This window comes from Tasmannia lanceolata, unplaced genomic scaffold, assembly GCF_043159265.1.
Source record: "Tasmannia lanceolata isolate RefF3 unplaced genomic scaffold, GAP_Taslan_0.1 ptg000008l, whole genome shotgun sequence".
NCBI lineage: Eukaryota > Viridiplantae > Streptophyta > Magnoliopsida > Canellales > Winteraceae > Tasmannia > Tasmannia lanceolata.
The window spans coordinates 47,554,605-47,566,419 of record NW_027518685.1 but is presented as its reverse complement, the minus strand read 5'-3'; positions in this window follow the sequence as shown (position 1 = coordinate 47,566,419).

Below are 11,815 nucleotides of genomic sequence, written 5' to 3'. Positions count from 1 at the left end.
GAATGGAATTCTTGCTTACCAAGGAATCCAAATTAGAAAATAACTCTATTTTAGAAAGTAAGGGAAAGAAAGAAAGAGGAAAATATTGAAAACTTACTAAATCTGGAGTCATCACAAAGAAAACTTCTTATTCAATTCAAACTCTTGATTTTCTATATAAAGAACAAACCAAACCCTAGATGGGGAGCTTGCAAAAATGTCCAACTTGGCCTCCTTCTTGGAAAAACGTCCCATCTTGATTGGGGTGTGGAGATCATCTTCCACACTTCATCTTCTTCAAAGTTCCATACTATTTCTTCCATCATTCTTTTAAATTCAATATATTGAAGATTATTGGATTGTTCTTCGGGATTTTTCACCGTTTATAAGGGTGTGACAAAGCGAATATCCCGGATTTACACACCCTAGGGACAAGGATTTGCGATCAACTGTAGGTATTCTTTCTGTTTTCAATCTTAGGTTTAGAAAAGCATGTTTAGGATTGATTTTATGATTTATTTTTGTATATGGTCTATATGGATGAATTTTTAGATGAAATTTTAGTATGTTGGAATATGAATCATAATCTTTTAAATTCCAGATTTTTACTGAAAAATTAATTTTTTGCCATTAAAAATCAATTTTCTTTGATTTTCTTTCAATATAGGTTTCAAACTTGGTTTTCAAAGCAAGTCATGCAAATCTTAGAGTTTCTCTAAAACAAGTATTTTCTGAGATTAAAGTAAATTCAAAAACTTCTTAAAAACCTAATTTGCAGCCATGGTTGACTTGTTTTATTTTTGGTTTTATTTTTCGAACGGTAACCTAGAAAAAGGGTTATTTCTCGACAAATAAAGCAAAAAATGAATCAAATCAAGTCAAAACTGGATGAAATTAGGTTTTTAGATCTCTCGAGAAATTTTGAAATTTTTTGAATTTATTTGATCCTATTTTAAATTATTTTAAAATTGGGTTAATTTTAATAAATATCAACTAGATTTGAAAACTCTTGAAACTATCCAGATCATGAGTTTCGACATATTGATAATTGTTCATGAAATAAAATATTGAAAAATATATTTTCATCATTGTTTTATACTCGAAGCTTCGTTTTGTGTGTGGTAAGTATTTCCATATTAAAATTAATAATTTTCAGAATTTACCTTTACAAACTAGTAATATAAATTACTGGTATGTTAGGAAAAAAATTTGAAGAGTTTTTATAAAGTTTTGATATGGTTTTTGAATTTTTCATGATAAACGGGTTTGAATTTTAATAAAACCTTTATTTTTTTCATAAAAATTGAGTTTCTAGAGATATATTAGTTTTCAGTTTCTGAAATTTGGATGAAAAATATTATGATTCATATTTAGTCTATCTTAAGCTTCTCGTTATTTTAGGATTCAACTAAGCATGCTCTTCGATTTTTTCTTTTGAAATAGCCTTTTGTGGATATGACTGGAATTGATAGCAAATCATTATAAAACTTGATGAAATTTTTACAGTACGCTTTATTCATGAATATCATATCACTGTAAATTTATGGTATGATTTGGAATATGTTTTCTATGTGTTTCTTTATAATGTCATCAATGTGACCTAATTTTAGAAACATCATTAAAAATCAAATTTAATTCTTGAAATCATGAAAAATTTCAGAAGACCATAATTTTCTAGAACACATTATATTTCTAAGTTTCTGGAACAGAGAACTTAATTTGCTATAGGATGCTTTGAAAAATTATTAATCTGGTTCAATTTTGATAAATTCACTTAAATATCCAAATTAATTCAAAGAATCATGAAAATTTTCAGAATACTTTAATTTTTGCGCATGTATTTAATCCTTAAGCCACTTAAACAAAAACCTTAAAAATGTAATACTTTATTTGTAAACTTGCTATTCTAAGTTAGTTTGAATGTAAAGGTTGAATTCATGATTGTTTACTTTTTACGATCAGCACTGGATAGTTTAGCATCTAAATTATAATATGTTGTTGGATCCGAGGTCGTTATCCACGAAAATCCTGAGAATATGCCAGGCAACAATATATTATAACGTATATACCAAATTGTTTGAGGGTGAAGAACACAATTCTCTTTCATGAATGCAACCCAAGCATGAGACTGGTCAGCCCTTAGAGCCTTAGGTTTTAGATGTTAAGAACCCTTAAAACGAACTAAAAATTATTTACTTAATAAATTTGGGTTGGGTAAACTCAAGCTCAAATTAATTTGGAACCGTTGGATTACGGTCCCACCTCGTCAGAGTTCTAGAGTTAGAAGTCCAGCCTCATCACGGCCGGTTGCTACTATTAGCAATTGACCCTTAAATTATGTTTCACTAGATAATCAATTTTCCCTTTAAGACATGCCTAGTTAACCTAGGATGTATTGCCCACTTGCATTAGTCTAGGGAACGTCTTGCACTTAGTTGTGTGACCCGATCCCTCGAGAGAGCGGCGCGACCCGCCTCTCTCTCTCTTAGTCTCTCGTACCCACGCGGTTGGCGTGTGTCGTTTATTATTGATTTAATTCGTCTTTTCCGTGAACTTGGGATTACTAAAGCAATCCGAACTCCACGTAAAAGAAAATGATAGAGTCGCCACCTAGATGAGAGATCTAGGACCCGTAAATGACCAGAAATCTAGATTCGCTACCTGATTATGAGAATGGAAGGTATGGGGAGTTACCACCACAAGCACCATTCTTGCCCGATAATTCGGTCTTCAATTCCAAAAGTTAACTCTCTTGAATTTCTTTTAAATGGCTCATTTAACTCTTTATTAATGTGCGAACTATATGATATGCATCCTGAAATCTAATTTTAATGTATTCCCTAATGTGTATCTTGATTTTTCTTGATTTGTTTGGATTTAATATAAGTGAATGTTCTCATAAAATTCTAATTTGAGGGAAATCCTATATATTTTAATTAATTTAGTTAAGAATTTAGGAAAAACTAATATACAAAACCCCACCATTTGTGTTGGGCCGACCATACCATTCAAAGCATCCAAAGCTGCCTACGTATCCAAGCCTAGAACACGACATGACATAAGTGTTCCTAAAGGGGACTTTAAAGGTTCTTACGATGGAGAACGCAATCCAACGGTTCCGAAAGACATGGGGTAAATTGATTCAATTTGTTGAAGTTAATGATTTGTAGTTCCTTAAATGTTTTCAAATCCTAAAATCTAAAGAATACCAATGCCTCTACTATTGGCAAGTTTTTGCCTTGAGTTGCATCCATGGAAGGGAATCCTGCTTTTCACCTTTTATAATTTAGCACGTAAGTTATAGTATGTTATTGCCTAACTTATTTTTCAGGATTTCAGTGGACAATAGACCTCGGAGCCAATAACATACTATAATTTAAATGCGCAAATCATCGAGGATTGATCGTAATTAGGATACGATTATGAATGCAATCTTGGCGGTTAAACTATCCTACCCAGGCCATTTTACAAAGAAAATCTATGACCCCTAAGCTTTCTGTTTCAACGGCTTAAGGAATGAATACGTGATATAAAATTAAAGTTTTCTAGAAGTTTTCATGATGTTTATGATTAATTTCGATTTTAAGGGATTTTATCAATTTTATCGATTTTAGAAAGAAACTCATTGCAAAAAAATTTGAAATAAGCTGAAAGTTTTACACTAACATGATATGAATGAATATAGCTTACTGGGAAAATTTCATGGAGTTTTATATTAATTTGCTATTAATTTCTGATTTAACAATATTGAGACTAGATTGTTGGAATTACAAAGAAACTCTTAGCAACTTAACTCCAAATTAATTAAAATATTTACAGTAACAGAGTATGAATGAATGTAGGCTACTGTGAATATTGCATGAATTTTGAACATGATTTACTATCAATGTCTGATTTTTAAAGATCCAAGTCAGATTATGGATTTACACAGAATCCCCTAGCAAACAAATTTCCAATCAGTTGAAACTTTTACAGTAACATGATATTCTCAATATAAGACTACTGTAAAGTTTTCAAGGGTTTTAATTATGATTTGATATTAATAACAAACCTCACAAAATCTGGTTGTTTCAAAAGAAAACATCAAACAACATACCTAATAGAATCCTAAAATCATGCAAAATTCATGGAAAATTAAATCAGTATCAAATTATTTTACTACAAAATTTCATTAATTTTAGAACTTATTTGGTATATTTTCATTTTTCTTCTTGAAAAATACGTCATTTAAGAGTTTTCTATTTTTTGAACTTGATTTTTGAGAAAATTATGACTTTGAAATATGTTCTCTAATATTGTTCTGATATGATGAACATAAAAAAAATATAATATTATGAGAAACACATCATCCTAAGGTAGTTATTTTTTCCAATTTCCTAATATTTAGCCAATTAATTAAAATTAAATCTCAAACTTCATTCAAATTCTAGAAACCCTTTGATGAAACTTCTGATCCGATCCGATAGTTTTTTTAGTCCAATTAAATAGATCATTGTATTAAATTTTGAGACGAATCAGACTTGAAACACTCATGTAAAACACGATTTTGAGCCAACCCATATAATATTGAATTAAATAAGCGTAAATACTTAAACCATGCAAAAATATGTAAAACAAAATACGGAATACTTCTAGAAAAATCTGAGAAGAAAGAACTTACCTTTGGTGGTGATCCGAGCCTAATCCGAAAGCACAAAAATCCAAGAAAATTTGCCTATACAATGCAAGCACGATCCGATTCCCCTTTTTTTTTCTTTTCCCCTTCACCACCGTGGAAAGAGTGAGAACGAGAGAAATGAGAGGGCGAGAAAGATGAGAGAACGAGAGAGACAATAAGGGAGCGAGACAGAGAGGGTGAGGGACAATGAGAGGGACGATGAGAGGGAGTGAGATGACAGATGTAAGCCCAATGGTTCCCACCTTAGCATTCCCATCTTCTTTTGATGATTCAAATACACAAGTGATTTTATATCACTAATGTGTTTGATTGTCTAAGTAGTAGATCATGTATGTGTTAAGTTAAGATTGCTTGGATTGAGGCCAAGAAGCTCTCATTGGACCGCATTCGGAAGGCCAAACACATCGGAGATCCAAGACGCATGAAGACTTGAAGCATCACAATTGAAGATCGAAGTCGTTTTAGATTGTAAAGATCTAATCCTAGTTTAGGTGTTTAGAGGCATAAATAAAGTAAATCACGCACCCCTAGATGTTTAAGAGATTGTCCTTGTGGTGTTCCAACACTTTGGAACCCTCATAAACAATCCCAACTTGGTGTAGAGTTGGAAGCCCAAATGAATAAGAAACAAAAATGAAAAACCAGTTGCATATAGGCTTTTCGGAGCTCCGAGCTCAGAACTCCGAGAGAATCCTCGGAGCTCCGAGAAATGGTCCAGTAACATTTTCTCATCTTTTGTTTGTATTCCCGAAATTTCGAGAGAAATTCTCAGAACTCCGAGAAAATCTCTCGGAACTCCGAGACCACTATTTCAGGAGAAAATTATAGCCGTTGGAGTTTTTGCCAGAATTACGACTATGCCCCCAAATGGTCATATTTTGGATTTTCTATATATATGGGTATTCTAAACTTCCCAACAATCAATCCTAACACTCTAAAAACCTATTGGAATATCCTAAGAGTGTATTAAGCTTGTTTATGCCTCTCATCCTCTAGAATTAGAATTTGGATCATAGGCTTCAATTTGTACATCTTCTTCAAACTTTGTAAACCCTTGTGAGGGATTTTTTGTTCTTTCTTTCTTGTTCAAACCATTGTATTCGGGCGAGTGTACGGAGAAGTGAAGCCCACTCTCCGTGGTGAGGATTGCCATCAAGGTTAAAGGCAATTGGAATTGTAATTAGCACCGATCTTCTCCGAAGTTAAGAAGATCAACATAGTGAAGCCATCAACGGGTTTGGTTGGTGGAGTGGAGTAGGCCTCCCGTTTTGAGGACCGAACCACTTTAAATCTTGGGTGCACTCTCTCTTATCTCTTGCTTTACATTTGCATTGCACTTAGGATTTAACTTATATGCTTAATTGCCTTTTTGATCTGTTAAATCTTCAAAATTGGGTTAGAGTTTTCAAAAGCTTAAAACTTGTTAGTAACCTAATTTTTCCTCCTCATAAGTTTCCATTAGATTAGTACTTGGGCCTACCATTGGAATTTCACTTGGTATCAGAGCCTTGGCTCTTAAAAGATTTTCTTTTTTTTTTAAATCTTTGGTAATTTTTTTTTTAATTTAACAAGGGAAAGATCATAACATCTTTGGCAACTTTCTATTTGTGAAATGGCAAACATGATTGGAACCAGACTTTCGCAAGGCCATTCCACAACTAGACCTCCTTTCTTTGATTGGTCCAACTATGGACATTGGAAGACAAGGATGCACATCTATCTTCTTTCGATAGATGTGGAGTTTTGGCATATTATTGAAAATGGATACACTTTGCCTTCCAAGCCATTTGAAGAATGGCATGTTGTAGAGAAAAGGCAAGCAAATTTAAATTACAAAGCTATTACTTCTTTGTTTTGTGCCTTATCTACGGAGGAGTTTAATACAGTAGCTCTTTTTTATTCTGCCAAGGTTATTTGGGATACTCTTGCCGTTACCCATGAGGGAACATCACAAGTCAAGGATTCCAAAATAAACTTGTTAAAGAGCAAATATGAAATGTTTAGAATGGGTCAAAATGAAAGTATTTTTGAAATGTATACCTGATTTTCTAAAATATCAAATGAATGAGCTAGTCTTAGTAAATCTTATCCTACTAATGAGCTTGTGGGTAAGTTGCTTAGGTCACTTCCTCCACATTGGGATCCAAAGGTCACCGACATACAAGAATCAAAGGATCTCAAGATGCTAACTATGGAGGAGCTTATAGGATCTCTTATCACTCATGAGATGCTCCTCACGAGCGGACGGGAGGAGAAAAAGCCAAAAGAGAAAGAAAAAGAGAGTAGATCCTTAGCACTCAAGGTGAAAGCGAACTCATTTTCCTCAAGTGAGGCGGATAGTGGTGAAGAAGAAGCTTTGAGAAAATTCAAAAGCTTATGGAGAAAGAAGCGTAAAAATGATAAAAAGAAGAAGAAAGAAGAAAGTGAAATAAAGGGTGGTATAAGATGCTATAATTGTAAGAAGACGAGACACAAAAGACCGGAGTGCCTTCTTCTCAACTCATCATCCTCAAAGTTCAAGGGTAAGAAGAAAGATTGGAAGAAGAATAAGGGTCTCGTCGCCGCTTAGGATGCGTCAAGCACGTCAAGCAAAAGTTCAAGCGAAGGGGAAGCTAATAAGGATGATCTTTGCTTCATGGCACTCACCCATGAAGATGAGGTAAATTCTAACCCCGCTTGTAATTCATCAAGTAGTGATAGTGGAAACATATCTTATGATGAATTGTGCATTACTTTGCATTCTCAAATTTCAAAAAATAAAGTTCTTAAAAAATCTATTTCAAAATTAGAAAATGAACTTGATGTTTTGAAAAATGAGTTATCTTCTTCCATATCTAAATCTCAAGCACAAATTGAAAATTTTAAACTTGAGATTGAAACCCTTAAGGGTTTTTTGGATGAGAAATCTTGCCAATTAGTAGAATTTCCTAATGTGGCAAGCTCTTCCAAATCTTATGAAGATGACACTAATATTTTTCTAAATCAAATAACCCATCTTCATAATGAAAATGAAAGGTTAAGATTATATCTCTATGGATTCTTAAATGGTGATAAAATTATTGACATAATCTTGAAGAAGACTAGTTAGAGACCTAATCATGTATTTTATGATAGGACTAGTCTATCTAACCCTCACGTTAGATGCCATTATTGTGGAATACCTGGTCACTACCAATTCCAATGTGCATCTAAGATTACGGATTGTGGTGGAACCAAGAAAGCTTGGGTTCCCAAAGCCCCCATATGATTCTCTTCATGTGTTTTTAGATTAGGGGCTTGCACTTAATATTTGTATATCTTTCTCTTTGAAATTTAAAATCCCCTCTTATATTAAATTTGTGTTCTAAATAGAGGGAGTTCTATGTTTGTCTTTTTCCTTGAAAAAGGGGGAGCTTTAAATTGAAAATTTTATCCCTTTGATTTTTTTTACCCCATCTTTTTGATTGATGCCAAAGGGGGAGAAAAATCTAGTGTAAGGAAATATATGTATGCTTTTATTGGAAAATCTCTTGTGCTTGTCATCATAAAAAAAAAGGGAGATTGTAAGCCCAATGGTTTCCACCTTGGCATTCCCATCTTCTTTTGATGATTCCAATACACAAGTGATTTTATATCACTAATGTGTTTGATTGTCTAAGTTGTAGATCATGTATGTGTTAAGTCAAGATTGCTTAGATTGAGGCCAAGAAGCTCTCATTGAACCGCATTCGGAAGGCCAAACACATCGGAGATCCAAGACGCATGAAGACTTGAAGCATCGCAATTGAAGATCGAAGTCGTTTTAGATTGTAAAGATCCAATCCTAGTTTAGGTGTTTAGAGGCATAAATAAAGTAAACCACACACCCCTAGATGTTTAAGAGATTGTCCTTGTGGTGTTCCAACACTTTGGAACCCTCATAAACAATCCCAACTTGGAGTAGAGTTGGAAGCCCAAATGAATAAGAAACAAAAATGAAAAACCAGTTGCATAGAGGTTTCTCGGAGCTCCGAGAGAATCCTCGGAGCTCCTAGAAATGGTCCAGTAACATTTTCTCATCTTCTGTTTGTATTCCCGGAACTCCGAGAGAAATTCTTGGAACTCCGAGAAATTCTCAGAACTCCGAGACCACTATTTCGGGAGAAAATTATAGCCGTTGGGGTTTTTGCCAGAATTATGACTATGCCCCCAAACGGTCATATTTTTGGTTTTCTATATATATATATATATATGGGTATTCTAAACTTCTCAACAATCAATCCTAACGCCCTAAAAACCTATTGGAATATCCTAAGAGTGTATTAAGCTTGTTTATGCCTCTCATCCTCTAGAATTAGGATTTGGATCATAGGCTTCAATTTGTACATCTTCTTCAAACTTCGTAAACCCTTGTGAGGGATTTTTGTTCTTTCTTTCTTGTTCAAACCATTGTATTCGGGCCAGTGTACGAAGAAGCAAAGCCCACTCTCCGTGGTGAGGATTGCCACCAAGGCTAAAGGCAATTGGAATTGTAATTGGCACCGATCTTCGCTGAAGTTAAGAAGATCAACATAGTGAAGCCAACAACGGGTTTGGTTGGTGGAGTGGAGTAGGCCTCGCGTTTTAAGGACCGAACCACTTTAAATCTCGGGTGCACTCTCTCTTATCTCTTGCTTTACATTTGCATTGCACTTAGGATTTAACTTGTATGCTTAATTGCCTTTTTGATCTCTTAAATCTTGAAAATTGGGTTAGAGTTTTCAAAAGCTTAAAACTTATTAGTAACCTAATTTTCCCTCCTCATAAGTTGCCATTAGAATAGTACTTAGGCCTACCCTTGGAATTTCAACAGAGAAAGATGCTGATTGAGATTTTTAGTATGAGGAGATAATGAGGCTACCAAATATGTAAAGGTGAGATACTTTCATGGAGTATGAGATAGAGAGAGAGAGAGAGAGAGAGAGAGTTTGAAACAAAATCCCAACGAGAGGTGCCTTTTTCTGAAGCTTGAGAAAGAGAGCTCTTTATGAATATTTTATTCAATAAACAGATGCCATCTCCCTCCTTTCTTCTCTCCCGAGATGAGACAATCATCTCCTTATTATATAATTATTATTTTTTAGCATGAGAAAGGAGTTACCATGTCTTTTTTAATAGCCTGCCCTGCTTACCTTTTTTTAACCTAGAGGCTTTCCTACTCCATAAAATATGTGACAGTCATTCCTGAACTCAACCTCCTTGCTTTATTGAAGAAAGAGAAAGTTGGAAAGCATTTCAAACATGCCGTGGTTGCACTGTTTCTCTTCTTTTTTTTATAAAGGAAAGAAATAGTATACCCAATTTTAATGTAGAGAGATGCTATTTCAGCTACTCCAAAATGGCAACAAAAATCTTTTTTATATTTCCTTTGGCCCCGTCAAATTTTAAGAGTAGTCATCCTACTATAACCGTTCTCCTCAAATAACATTTCCAGTAAGTGGCCATCATTAAGAGGGAAATCAGCAAACACCATTATTAGTAATCACACTCATCCCATGGCTTGCCTACTTTTGTAACTTTGTTGCTATTTCTACTCTCTTCTTGACAACAATAGAATATTTATTTAGGAGAATTTGTGACTTGATAATTATTGAGTAGAAAGAGAGAAGATTGCCAAATTCAGTGAAAAAGCTAACATGAGGAGAGAGAGAAGATTTGGCATCATAGGATCGTCCAAGCCATCCAATTTAATGGGCCATAGTGTAAATTCGTCGTGCACCTAAATCATTCCTATAAGATCATCCAAATCGTTGATTGATGGGCTACAAGATAAATTGGGTTGCGTCCCCCTTAGATCAATTCCATGGGCCAATCCAAGTCGTCCAATTGATGGGCAGCAACGCTTATTGGTTACACGTCGCAAATCATTTCTGTGGGTTGATCATAACCGTCCAAATAATGAACTGCGATGTGATTTTAAATGCGCAGTCCTAACCCCTTCTGTAGAATGATCCTAGCTGTCTGATTGTTGGGCCGCGGCATAAATGAATTGGGCCCCACCAAATCATTTTCGTTAAATTTCAATGCTTTTAATCATGGGCGCCACATAAATTTGACAAATTTCATCTAATTCTTAACACACAACATCCCATCTTTAAGTGGGACTTAAAAGAATAAGATAAAATTAAATTAGTTTGGGTAGGCCCTACACATATTTAATGGGCCACTCGACTTGGAGGGTCCACCCATGGATAGCGATTTTATTTATTAGATTCAATTAAGCTCAAAACTCACGTTTACTAAGAACATTGCGGGGTACACTTGCTTGATAAAAAATGTTCAAAGCGGGCCCGCCAAGTTGGTCCAAACTCTCTCTTGTTTTGATTCTCGTGAATAACCCTTCTCAATACTTAGCAGGAAAATGCGAAACATGGCGGAAATGACCGAAAAGATCGAGAAAACATAAGAGACGGACACGAAAATGGAAAACACTAACTTCTTTATTGATTAAAGCAGAACAAAATGGGGGTGTCTACAGATGCCCCTCTTTGGTAGAGATGACGTAGTCATTGAATACCAAAGCAAAAGTGACAACACCATTTTGCGCAGCGTTTTGCCAACAAAGAACTCTCTAGACAAAATGCAACCTAGATGCGAATGCATGCAACCTAACCTAATGCAAAACCCTAGATAAAGTCCTAGAATTTAATCAAGATCATTTACTCTAAACACTGTGACTTGGTGGTTCCGAATAATGGATAAATGGATCCAATCTGATTTGCAAAAATTACGCAACTCAGAATGAAAGATAATTATGAGGCAGCGTCATTTTCAAACGAGCAATGAGGAAATGAAATGCCATATTTATACAGATTCCAAGGAAATAAGACATCATATTTATATGGATCCAAAGAGAATAAGATACCATTTTTAAATGAACTAAGATATGATGAAATACAGTATTTTTACTGATTCCAAGAAAATGAGACATCATATTTGTGTGATGTTCAAAGAGAATTAAGAGACCATATTTGAATGGACTCAGATAGAATGATATACCGTATTTTTACGGATTCCAAGGAAATGAGACATCATATTTGTATGATGTTCAAAGAGAATTAAGCTACCATTTTTTAATGGACTCAGAGAGAATGAAATACCGTATTTTACGGATTTCAAGGAAATGAGACTTCATATTTGTATGATGTTTAAAGAGAATTA